Raw genomic sequence first — 13,365 nt, 5'->3', positions numbered from 1 at the left:
AGCTAATCCACTGATGGGGAATTAACAAACAGAAATAACCAACTCAATAAAAACAACAACACTGAGCTGGGGTTGTGGCTCAGTGGTAGAACACTCACCTAGCACATGCAAGGCCCTGGTTTGATCCTCAGCACCACATAAAATAATAAAGGAATTGTGTCCAACTAAAACTAAAAAATAAATATTAAAAAGAAACAAACAAAAAGCACCCAGTCAATAACTGGGCAAAAGAACTAAATAGAAATTTCTCAAAAGAAACACAAATGTTATATATATATATATATATATATATATATATATATATATATATATATATATATATATATATATGACTCTTCTACACCTCCATCAATTAGGTTAATGCGAATCAAAACTACACTAAGACTTTATCTTACTCCAGCCATAATGGTAGTAATAAAGAACACAAACATAATACATGCTGGTTAGAATGTAAGGGGAAGGCACATTTGTACACTGCTGGTGGGAATGCAGACTAGTACAATCACTCTGGAAAACAGTTTGGAGATTCCCCAAAATCTAAGAAGGGAACCACAACATGAACCAGCTATCCCATGCCTCAGTATTTTCCCAAAATTACTAAAATAAAATTTGCCTAGTATAGTAATACAGCCACGAGTGTTTACAGTAGCACAATTCACAATTGGTAAATTATGAAATCAACCCAGGTGTGTGTCAATATATAAAAGAATTAAGAAATTGTAGTACACATGCATACAATGGAGTATTACTTAGCCATACAGAATAAATTATGCTGTTTGCTGGTAAATGTTTGGAAACAAAGAATACCATGCTAAGTGAAATAAGTTAAGCTAAGAAACTCAAAGGCCAAATGTTTCATATGTGGAAGCTGAAATTAAAGAAAAAGATAAGGGAAAAACAGAATATCAAAAGATGGGGGCTGGGATTATGGCTCAGCGGTAGTGCGCTCGCCTAGCATGGGCAGGATCAAGGTTCCATCCTCAGCAGCACATAAAAATAAAGGCATTGTTTTGTGTCCATCTACATCTAAAAAATAAATATCTAAAACAAAAAAAGTGCTGGGGATGTGGCTCAAGTGGTAGCATGCTCACCTGGCATGCATGCAGCCTGGGTTTGATCCTTAGCACCACATACAATCAAAAGATGTTGTGTCTGCCAAAAACTAAAAAAATAAATATTAAAAATTCTCTCTCTCTCTCTCTTAAAAATAAAATAAAAATAAATAAAGATATTAAAAAGTAGAATATCAAAAGATGTAGGGAAGATCATTAGTGTAGAAAAAGGAGACTGAGAGAAACAGTGGAAATGGGAAAGGGAAGGCAATAAAGAATGAATTCTTCAAAAATCATGTTACATGCATATATAAATATACCTTTATGGATAAGTGCAAATAAACAATCAAATATAAATAAATAGACAAGTGAGAGGAAGTCCAGGAGAATAGAAGCAGAAGGATGGAGGAGGAGGGGTAGGACAGGAGGGAAAAGAGGGGATCATGAACTCAACTAGAATTCCTTGCCTATATGATTTTGCGGTTGGGGTGAACCCAACTACTATGTATAATTATAAACTCTAATAAAAATAATATTGAAAATGTATTCTTACTTGTAATGATAATCCTAGTAACATAATGCTAAGCTACTTTTCAAAATTCTTTTTTACTCTGGTTCCACTTTAATTGCTACTTAAAGTTATTTATAATTTTTGGCAAAATTTAATTCAGAAATTTTGTGTATCAACAAGATTTATGCTGATTTATACAGATTATTTTTAGCATCATGAAAGACACTAAATCACTTGTATTTTTAAGGAACAAAATTGATAACTCATGTTCATAGTACAGCTTGCAAAATCCATGAATTATCTACTTCTAGCAATAATTTATCCACTTCTAGCAATGAGTAACCTAATCAGGCTCACAAAAATTCCAATGGGAACATGATTTTTATAGTGTACAGAAAGAAAACTATTTAAGTGCCAAACTCTAAATTCAAAAATTTAATCCCATTTCAAAGATATTCATTTTCTTTTTTTTTATTATTGGTTGTTCACAACATTACAAAGCTCTTGGCATATCATATTTCATACATTAGAATCAAGATATTCATAATATATTATGTGGGACATATTCTTGTACATCAGTAGAAACCACCATGAAATCCTTATCAAAATATATTATAAAAGAGTAGTTGTAACCTCATTCATAGAGGCAAAGTAGGTGATCTGAGTGAATGCTGCAGTTGCTAGTATGCCAACTGAAGAACATGTATGCCCCGCATGTGAGAGGCAAACCCTGCACACCACACTGTGCAGTACTATGGCTCAAGGGGTACCACATCAGATTCCTTCACAGAAGCTTGAAGTTTAGATTTCTGCATGAGTCTCTTGGATTCTAAATGTGGACGCAATTCAAGGAGGCAAACTAAATATACACATGAGCTACAAAATAAGGAGGAGGAATACGAGAAGAACTTCCATCATTGGCTACTATTCTAATTGAGAAAATTCTGCTTATGATCAGTATTTGTTAACACACATCACTGTTAATTTTAAAGAAACATATTTCAAGTATTTTGGAAATAAGGTGATTAATGTATACCGTATTCTTGGCTTCAATATCTGCGTTGAATGAAAGCAGTTTTGTTGCTATTGATGTGTTCCTATAAAACATAGCACAGTGGAGAGGAGTTTCACCCTTGTTGTTGTGAACATTTGGATTGGCACCATTTTCTAGAAGAATAATTGCACATTCCTCTTCCTCATATTGTATGGCCTGTCGGTTTTAACCAAGAAATAGATTGTAAATTTGGGGAATTCAAGAAAAATATTACACATTTTACTAATCAGTTATAACTAAGTGGCATTAACCAATTTTCCTTCTAAGCATTTAAATCAAAATCATTTACTGCAAAACCATTGGCTACATCTACCTTCATCAACGGTGTGTTGCCATCACTGTCATACAGGTTGACACTGCATTTCTTTTTCACTAGAAGAGCCACCACTGCTGGATTGCCATAGGCACAGGCATAATGTAGAGGGGTTCTATGCAAGTAAGAGGCTTTATTAAAAATTCATAAGGCACCTTTTGAAATATACAACTATTCATGCAATTATAAACATTAAATAGCATATAATTCCTCTATTTTCTTCTGAAGAAGGTACAATATTTACTAGCTGTTATTACTTATTAAATTAATAAATGATCAATCTATGCCATTGACACTTTTTTAAAATTTGTTTCTGATACTGCTGTGAATTGAACCCCAGGGAACTCAACTACTGAGTCATATTCTAAGCACTTTTTAATTATTTTTTAAAATTGGGATGGTCTCACTAAATTGCCCTCCCTGGCCTTGAACTTCCAATGCCCATGCATCAATATCATAAGTCACTGGAATTATGGGCTTGTGCCACCATGCCTTATTTCATAGATTTTACTTATTTTTGCTTTGTTTCTGTGGTGCTGGGGATGTAACTGAGGCATTCTGGGTAAGGAAGGTCTCTACCATACAACCACATCCCCAAAGCAGAGCAGTCCACTTGCCTAGAAAGAACATGGCCTTGCAATTTCACCTTTGATTTGAGTTCTACTTTAAGCTCTGTGAAATACTATTTATTCCATAATCTTCCTCTCTCTCAGTTTCCTCACTAATAAGGTAAGGATTAAAAACAATAATTACTTCTCAGGATACTAGTGGGTTGCTTAGTGGAGAACCCATGTAAAATATCTAAAGAGTTTCTAGCACAAGCAACAGCTCAATAATTAATTACAATAGCAACCAATCAACAGAGTATTTAAATTGATAAATTAGTAGCATTATAGTAATTTTGACAGATATCTTTTAAAAACTATATATTTCAATGAGACTTAGATGCTTTTTCTCCCTCTCATTTTAACAATATTGAGATTAAAATGCCACTAATAAGTCAGGTTGCATTACAACTATAATTGGCAGCATTTAATTTTTTTCTTCATATACAAAATAAAGGACCATCATAATTCATGGTGTCTTACCTTAAATGAAATGTGAGACAATAGATTTATGGCTGTTTTAGTCACAAGGATGGCATTTAAATTAAGTTTAATTCTTGAAAATACTATAGATAAAATAGGCTGAATAATAACAGCAAAAGACCAAACTGAAAGAAAACTAATCCTTGCTTATCTTATTTATTTCCAAGTAACTTAAAACCAAAGGAAAAAGGACCCAAATAAATTAGTATGGTTAAATTCATTCAGCATTTAAATATATAGGATATATGCAAATCAGATATTTCCAATGTTCAGCATTTAATATGATCTTAACTTTTCAAAAGGAAGTTTATAATTTTCTACCTCCATAAAGGCTTGATTGAAAAAAAGAAAAAAATTTCATTTGAAATTGAATCCTATCACTTCAGTTTTAGTTAACTGGTCACTTAGAAGGGAGTTTTTATGTAAGAGTTCTGTGAGATAGTAGAATATGTCAACTACAAAATAAATAGCTGTACAATTTATGAGCATAAAAAGTGGTATTCAGTTTATTAGTACAAATGAATAGATTAAAGAATAGATAAGAATAGTTGAGAACTTCCGTATTTTTAAGTAAAATTTTTATAAAGTAAAGCAATACTTTTGCAGTAGTAATGATCTTTTATATTTGCTCTCTTATATTTTCATCAGAATGAAACCAAAACAAAATTATTAACCTATAATTAATTATTTTTTTAAACTGTGATGCAGAGTCTCACTAAGTTGCCCTCCCTGCATGTGTGAAATAAAATATACATATATAAGAAATATATGTGTAGTAATATCTACAATAGTTGAAATGTACTATAGAATGTCTATACAGAAATGTACTAGAAGAAAATACAAATGTTTCTTTTTGTTGGCAAACACTGTTCTAAGAGAGAATGAATTGAAAAAGAAAAGACTTTCTATTTTGTCTACCTCCCTTTTTTAAATCTATTATACTGCTGCTGATGGAGATGATGATGTTGTTGTTGTTGTGCTGGGAATTGTACCCTTACCATTGACCTTGCCATGCAAAAAGTGCTCTAACACTGAGCTACATTTCCAACCCTGGAATTCCAATTTAAATCAGACAAAGTAAACTTTTACAGATGCTCAAGTGACAGTGACATATCAACATGAAAAAAATATTTAGTTTCCTTTGTAACAGAAATAATTTAAGTCTAACAAATGAAATACATTCCTCAACTATAATGTTTTTGAGGATGAAGAACAGTGGCATTGGGCTGTTGATTAAGGTTAAGCTGTTTAATTATCCTCAAATAGATGATTTGATGGTAACTTCTGTGCAACATTTAAAACTGTGCATGTCACTACTACCAGTTCCATTTTACTGTTCTTCCAGATATTTGGATATTCTATTTATCCTGTTCCAGTCACTTATCTTTTGACCCTTGGAAAACAAGTAATTTGTGAAAGTTAATAATGTATTTTGATACAAAGAATGGCAAGCCTTTTTCATTGTAAACAGTTTCTTAGTGTTGTCACTAAGAAAGGGCTGCATGTGGAACTAAAAAAAAAAAGTACTGATATTTTTATTTGTTTTTTGGTTTTTTTTTTGTGAAATTGATAACCACAGAAAGAGCTCACACTCTGGGTCAAAAGTATTTATCAGCACAAATGACCAACAAGGCCTACCTTGTTCCCTTCAGAACAGGGTAGGGCAAGGTACAGTACGGCAGCAGCAGGCAGCTCTATGCAGCCTAGGCACTCTTTGTGTGCTGCTCCCTTGGCCCTGGTGACTGAGAGCCTGCACCGCCTGGATGCTCTCAATCAATGCTCTGCTCTCTGCTTGAACAAATACACAGAAATGGATAACTACAGGAAAGGGTATTAAAACAGTGGAATCAGCAATTTTGTAATTTTGTGCAAGAAGCTTTTAGTAGATGCTTTTTTAGTGTAGTCTGTCTGAAGTGGTGACAAAATTGAAAAAGCATGTTTTGTTTGGTGTTTTGGAAAGTGTAAAAACTGCCAATAAACTCTATTGTCTTCTCTGGAAAGGGAACTGAAGTTAATGAAGTACTGCAGAAAATTCAGGGCTTGTTGTTATGAAAATGGTTAGATGATCAAGATGACACCAAGTTATCCTTCAGAATTTGATGAACTAGTGAGGAAGCATGATAGAAATAAGTAAAATCTTATTTTTAGGGGTGGAAGACACACCCCTAAATATACTAGTGTGAAATAATTTTAAAAATAAAACAAGAAGAAAGAGCATGGAGCCATCTTCCCAATTCAGAGTTCTTGTGAGGCCCTCAGGCCCCAACAGATAGTAGATTGTTTCTGAAAACTTTTCTTTAGCCCTCCTGTTGCTCCAGTATGAGAAACTCTTTTCTCATAATTCACTTTTCTGCAATGCGTTTGAAAATGTGTACATTACCACCTACTATGTATATTCATTTTTTTTAAATCAGTCACCCTATAGGGATATTGTAAGTGGCTGGGAAACCAGCTGAAGTTTTGTTTCCAAACCTAGTTTGCAGGTTCTGGATATTGAGGATTCCACGGGGTATTTAAGTCAAACATCCTGCTCTGCCCCATTGGCAATGTCTGAAAAGTGCAGGCTTCATTTCCATCAGCCCAGCTTTCCCCATTGGCCCCTTGCCCTTCAGCCTCTCTTACCTATTTTTTTGGTCGGTGTCATCAATATGATATCCACGTCCCAGATAATGTTGAATTCTTTCCAGTTCACAATTTTTGGCAGCCTGGTGGATCTTCCCAAGGGGCTTATATCCAATAACCTTGATCCCCAGGTTTAAATAAAGAAGCTTTCTACAGGCTCTGGCCATTCCTGGAGACATCGCTAACAACCTCTATCAAGCAGCCTACCAAGGCAGCTCTGAGATTAGCTATCTGACAACCAACTGTTAAAACAATCGTTGCCAAGCGACACTAATAAACAAAAGTGCGTAGGCATGCACGCACCCTCACGCGCCACAATCTGCCTGGCTGTCGGTGATTGGCTCTTGGAAGGTCCGCCTCCTGAACTGTGGTCAGTGTCTGGCTCTTCTGTCCAGTAGGAGGTGGAAATGCCGGATAAGCTGCACTACCTCAGCCAGCTCCTAAGTCTCCAACACCTCTGCATTCAGGGCCTAATCCCCCTCCACACCACCCCATACATTGAGCCTTCCCAACCTGCAGCTCTCTGCCCAGTTCCAACCTGGGGCTCCAGGGGGAGCTGACGGTGCTGACCACCGGAAGTACTGTGATGCAGGCCTGCCTATTGGCTAAGGTGGGAGACCCCAATGTCCTGCCTGTACACAGTGCAGAGGTCGAGAGGAGGGCAGCAAGGATGCAGGAGCAGCAGTTGGGGGTAGCCCAGGCAGTCCATTGTAAAGTCCAGGTAGTCCGTTGTAAAGATTTGTCCCTCTCCATTACAATACAGCCTCTTCCAGTCTCCTCTGAGTTGGCCTGGCAGTGTGAGCTGCTAGGCGCTGGGGGCAGGGCATTGTGGATTGGCGTGGCCTTGAGTGTCTAGGCTTGGATTCCGAGTTGGGGAAAGCAAGAGGATGGATCGTGTAGCTCGACCAACCTAGCTGGACCCACAGTGCGAAAGCAGGTCCCCAGCTGTCAAAGGAGCCTTGATGGTGGGTGGCAGGTGAGACCCCTGGAGGCTTGATGGTGGGCGGTGGGTGAGACCACCCCAGCCCCAGCCCCAGGTGGGCCTCAACAGTGAGACCCACCCCCAGAAACCTGGGTGGGCTTTGATGGTGGGCAAGGTAGAACCCCACCAAGAACATGGTGGAGCTCCCAGAGACCTGGTGGGCCTCCATGTGGGCAGTGGGTGAGACCACATCCCAGACCCGGGTGGGCCTCAAGGCCAGCCATGGGTAAGATCCCCCCACAGACACTGGTGGGCCTCAACAGCAAGAGGCAGGCGAGAGCCCCCAAACCTGGGTTGGACCCAATAGCAGCCAGTGGGTGAGAACCCCACCCCGAGATATGGCAGGCCCCCAGGTGGGCCTCCATGGCAGGCGGGGTGTGAGAACCCCTCACAGACATTATAAAGTAGCCTGGTATTGGAGGGGGTTTGAGGAGGTGACAATTGGAGGGAGCCACAGGTGGAAGACAGAGTTTGTGGATGCAGATAAAATGCCTCGTGAGGACCACACTCCAGGCTCTTCACACTGCTGAGGTTTGGGGAGACCTTTCTGTACCACACCCACCCAAGAAGGAAACCCTGCCATCCTGGCTTCTTCAGAACTAAATAAATCAGATGGACCTCATAAACATCTTTGGACTATATGATCCATCAATAATGAATTTATTTGCTTCTCCATGAAACAATGAACATTCTTTAAAGTAGTTCATATTGCCAGACACGGTGGAGCACACCTATAATCCCAGCAGCTTGGGAAGCTAAGACAGAGGGACTGTGATTTCAAAGCCACCCTCAGCAACGGCAACTCAGTGAGACTCCATCTCTAAATAAGGCTGGAGATGTGGCTCAATTGTCAGGTTCCTCTGAATTCAATCACTGGTACCCCCCAAAAAGTCAATACTTTGGGGTACAAGGTAAATACAAGAAATTGAGATAATTTCTTGCATCCAATCAGATAATAAAAGAAGAAGTTAATGACAAGATAAGAAAACAGAAACCATTTAATGCCTGGAGATTAAAGTATACAAATCTGGATTATGATTGGATCACAGATGAGATCAGGGAAGAAATAATAAATTTTTCAGAAATAAATTAGAACAGAGATACAATACATCAAAATATATTGGGTAATTAGCACCAATAAATCAACTATATACCTATATACCAATGGCAAATCAACTAAAACATAAATTACAAAACACATTCACAATAGAAAACATAATAGCCATAGAAAACAATAAAATACTTGGGAATAAATTTAACAAAATATGTGAAATACTTCTACAATGAAAACTACAGAGCAATAAAGAGAGAAATTTAAGAAGACCTTAGAAGATGAAAAGATCTTCTATGCCATTGATAGGCAGAATTAATATTGTCAAAATGGCCACATTACTCAAAGTGCTATACAGATTCAATACAATTTCTATTTTAATCCCAATGACTTCCTTTGTAGAACTAGAAAATCAACCATAAAATTCAATTGGAAATATTAGAGACCCAGAGTAGCCAAAGCAGTCATTTACAAGAAATGTGATGCAGGAGGCATCACAATACCCGACCTTAAACTAAACTACCAAGCCATGTAACAAAAATAGTGTAATATTGGCACCAAAACAGACACACAGAACAATGGTAAAGAACAAAAGAAAAATGCACATGAAAACATATCTAATACTAAAAAAGGGAGCCAAAAACATACACTTGGAGAAAAGACAGCATCTTCAACAAATGGTGCTGGGAAAACCAGAAATCCACATGTAGCAAAATGAAACTAAACCACTACCTCTCACCTTGCACAAATTCAAAGTGAATCAAGGACTTATACAATAGAACCCTAGAGAGCCTGCAACTAACTGAAGAAAAAGTAGGCCCAAATCTCTACCACATCAGCTTAGAAACCTTACTTCTTAACAAGACTCCTAAAGCACAAAAAGTAAAATCAAGAATCAATAAATGGGATGGAATCAAAGACGTATCCTTTTAACTTCTTCTTAGCAAAAGAAAAAGTAACATGAAGAGAAAGCCTATTGAATGGGAGAAGATCTTGACATATGCACCTCAGATACAGAAATCTCCAGAATACATGAAAAACTCAAAAAACTTTACACCAATAATAATATCAATAACAACCACCCAATCAATAAGTGGGCTAAGGATCTGGACAGACACTGCATAAAAGAAATACAATCAACAAATATATGAAAAAAAAGTTCAGAAATGTAAACCAAATTTACACTGATATTTTATCTCACTCTAGTCAGAATGGCAATTATCAAGAATAAAAGCAACAATAAATGTTGGTGAGGATGTAGGAAAAAGGTACACTCATACCTTGCTGGTGGCGAGGCAAACTGGTGCAACCACTATGGAAAGCAATATGGAGATTCCTCAGAAAACTTGGAATTGACCCAATTATCCCACTTCTCAGTTTATACCCAAAAGACTTAAAGTCAGCATACTACAGTGATGAAGCCACATCAATGTTATAGGTAAATTATGAAAGCAATCTAGGTGCCTTTCAACAGATAAATGAATAAAGAAAATGTGGTGTGTACAAACAACCGGATATTACTCAGCCTTAAAGAAGAATAAAAGTATGGCGTTTGGTTGTAAATGAATGTAGCTGGAGAATACCATGCTAATCAAAATAAGGTAAACTCAAAGAACCAAAGTCCGAATGTTTTCTCTGATTTTTGGATGCAAATTCACAGTAAGGGTGTGGGTGCCTAGGGAAGAACAGAGGTACTTTGGATCAGGCAGAGGGGAGTGAAGGGAGGGCAAGAGGAATGGGGTTAGGAAGGATAGCAGAATGGATCTGACATAATTATCCTATGTGCATATATGACTAAATGACCAGTGTGAGCCTATATTATGTATAACCAGAAGAAAGAGAAGTTATACTCATTTGTATGTATGATGTGTTAAAAATGCATTCACTGTCATGTATAACTAAATAGAACAAATAAAAATGCCTCTAGGTGCTCAGAGAAAATAAAATCAAATAACTGGAATTCCCCCCACAGCTGTCTGTTTACTTCCCTGGCTTAGTATCCTTCATCCTTACAGCAAGTCATAGCATTTCACGACAAGGATGAAAGATCACCCACAAACATCAAAATTGGAGGTGAAGGAGGAAGGATGGCTGTCCTATTACTATCATCAGTATGGTGGACTAGCACTAGCTTCCCTATGTGCCTAACACCAGGAATCCAAAGAGAAGTGAGGTAATACAGAAGTTTATTCAGTCATAAAGAAAAATAAAATAATGTCATTTGTAGGAAAATGGATAGAAACCATAATATTAAGCAAAATACATCAAACTCAGAAGATCAAGGGTCATATGTTTTCTCTCATGTGTGCAAGCTAGAGAGGAAAAAGAAAAAAAAGTGTGTGGGGGGGATGATCTCAGGAAAATCAAAGGGAGATTATTTTTTAAAAAGACCAAGGGGTGGGAGGTAGGCAGGTAGGGGAGAAGTGCTGGGGAGCAATATTGGCCAAATTATATTGTTAGATTGTGTGCATGTATGAATATCTAACAAAAAATCTTGTTATGTACAATTATAATGAATAAATTAAAAAGTGTGGAAAGAAAAAAAAAGCTCATTGGAACTGCTTATGTTTCAACTTAAAAATCTACAAATATCTATAATCATTTTATGTCCCTCTGTCTCTTAGAAGCCATATTCCATACATATACAAGTATGCATATGTATTTCTGCATATATGTATATTACTGTACCAAATATATGCATATACAGGTAGATAGATACAGATATATAACAACATTCAAGACTCACAAAAGAACTCAACCTGTTTATAAACAGGATGAGCCCCTGGCCTTTTAGACTTAGACATACTTAATTAAAGACAGTATGATTCATGCCCTTTATATAATGGCTTGTGGTTAAGTGCTTTTTGGTTGGTCTGCCAAGGAACCAGCTCTGGCCTCATTAAAGAAGGTTCAATTCATGAGTAAATTCTAGGGAGTTTTAAAAGAGACAAGACTTTAATTACCTTTATTACCAGCTCAGCATGGCTTCTCCTAGCTCCTGTCTCCAGCTACCTAATTCGGTAGTGAGGTTTAATTGAAGAGGCTACCAAGAGAGAAAGAATACCCCTGAGAGTGGACTTTTATCGGGGAACAAAAAATTCCAGGGAAAATCCCATCCAATGAAGGTTAAGGGGGCAGCATCCAAAGGTCAGGAAAAAGATTGGGTATTCAGAGCAGTGGCCAGACATGCCTCTGTGTGGACAAGCCCTCAGACCTGGAGAAGGGTGGGGAAAGCTCTGACACAGCTGTGTCTAAGCGCCTCTCACCCAGCCAGGGAGGTAACTCAAATCACATGTGATGATGGCCTCCCAAAGGTTGGGTCCTATATTTATTTTAACCCCACTTTGAAATCCCTAAAGATACATTCATGACCTGAAATGAAAGGGATAGACAATGTTTCCAATCTTGAAAGTAAAAAATAAAATACCAAAGTCAAAATGCTATTATATATTTTCCAGTATCCAAAATAGTGCTGAATGCAAAGTAGTTCCTAAAGAATGGCTTTCTGAATAACAAATAAGAATAAAAAATAGAAAACCAAAAAGTAACCTTATTCATATGACTTATAAAGGCAAAATAAAACGACTTACTTACATATCATGATATTAGAAGTTATGGTAGCTGATAGTTATATATCTAATTATATGAGCATTTACTCCCTGCTGAAGAGCACTTATGGTTCAAGGACAGATCCACTGTTTCTGCAACAATATTAATCATACTGCCAACCACAGGAAAGTTCATTACTTAATTTTCTGTGTAATATGATGAAGTATTAAGGGGGACATTAATGTTATTCAAGTATAATTGAGATGCTCATATAATTATATGAGTTTCATTAAAATCATGTCACTCTACTACAATCATTTTTTAAATTAATGGTTTATAAGTATGAAGAAGGCATGATTCAAAATCTTCTATTATTTTATTACTCTTCAATAGAAATGTACTTTGATATCTATGATTCAGATACATCATCAAAAGTTTATATATTCTGTTGGTACAGCTATTTAGTTTTCCATACAAATCCATACAACATTTACTTACTGCACCCTGTCAGAAAGTAGATTTAGAGGAGAAAACATCTGTTATTTAAAAATTGTGTAGTGACTATTGCTGTCAAAATATCAGTGGAAAGCACACTTATGATTTTTCTTGAGAAAAATATCACTAAATATTAATCCTATAGCTGCAAGATAATAATTGAAACATCTTAGTGAAATTTCCCACAAGGGGTTAATAAGTTACAACACAACTGAGGAAGATATAAGTTGGTTCAAAAATGCATTTATATCTTGTAGCTTTTAATTTAAATTTTTCTACTCTTTAAATTAAGCTCCCAATCTTCAACAAATGGTGCTGTGAAAACTGGAAATCCATATGCAACAAAATGAAACTGAATCCCCTCCTCTTGCCATGCACAAAAGTCAACTCAAAATGGATTAAGGACCTTGATATCAAATCAGAGACTATGCATCTGATAGAAGAAAAGGTTGGCTCCGATCTACATATTGTGGGGTCGGGCTCCAATTTCCTTAATAGGACACCCATAGCACAAGAGTTAATAACAAGAATCAACAAATGGGACTTACTTAAACTAAAAAGTTTTTTCTCAGCAAGAGAAACAATAAGAGAGGTAAACAGGGAGCCTACATCATGGGAACTAATTTTTACTCCTCACACTTCAGATAG

Source organism: Urocitellus parryii, chromosome 3, assembly GCF_045843805.1.
Source record: "Urocitellus parryii isolate mUroPar1 chromosome 3, mUroPar1.hap1, whole genome shotgun sequence".
In the NCBI taxonomy this organism is placed as follows: Eukaryota; Metazoa; Chordata; class Mammalia; order Rodentia; family Sciuridae; genus Urocitellus; species Urocitellus parryii.
The sequence above is the reverse complement of the archived record's forward strand: the minus strand, read 5'-3'. Positions refer to the sequence as shown.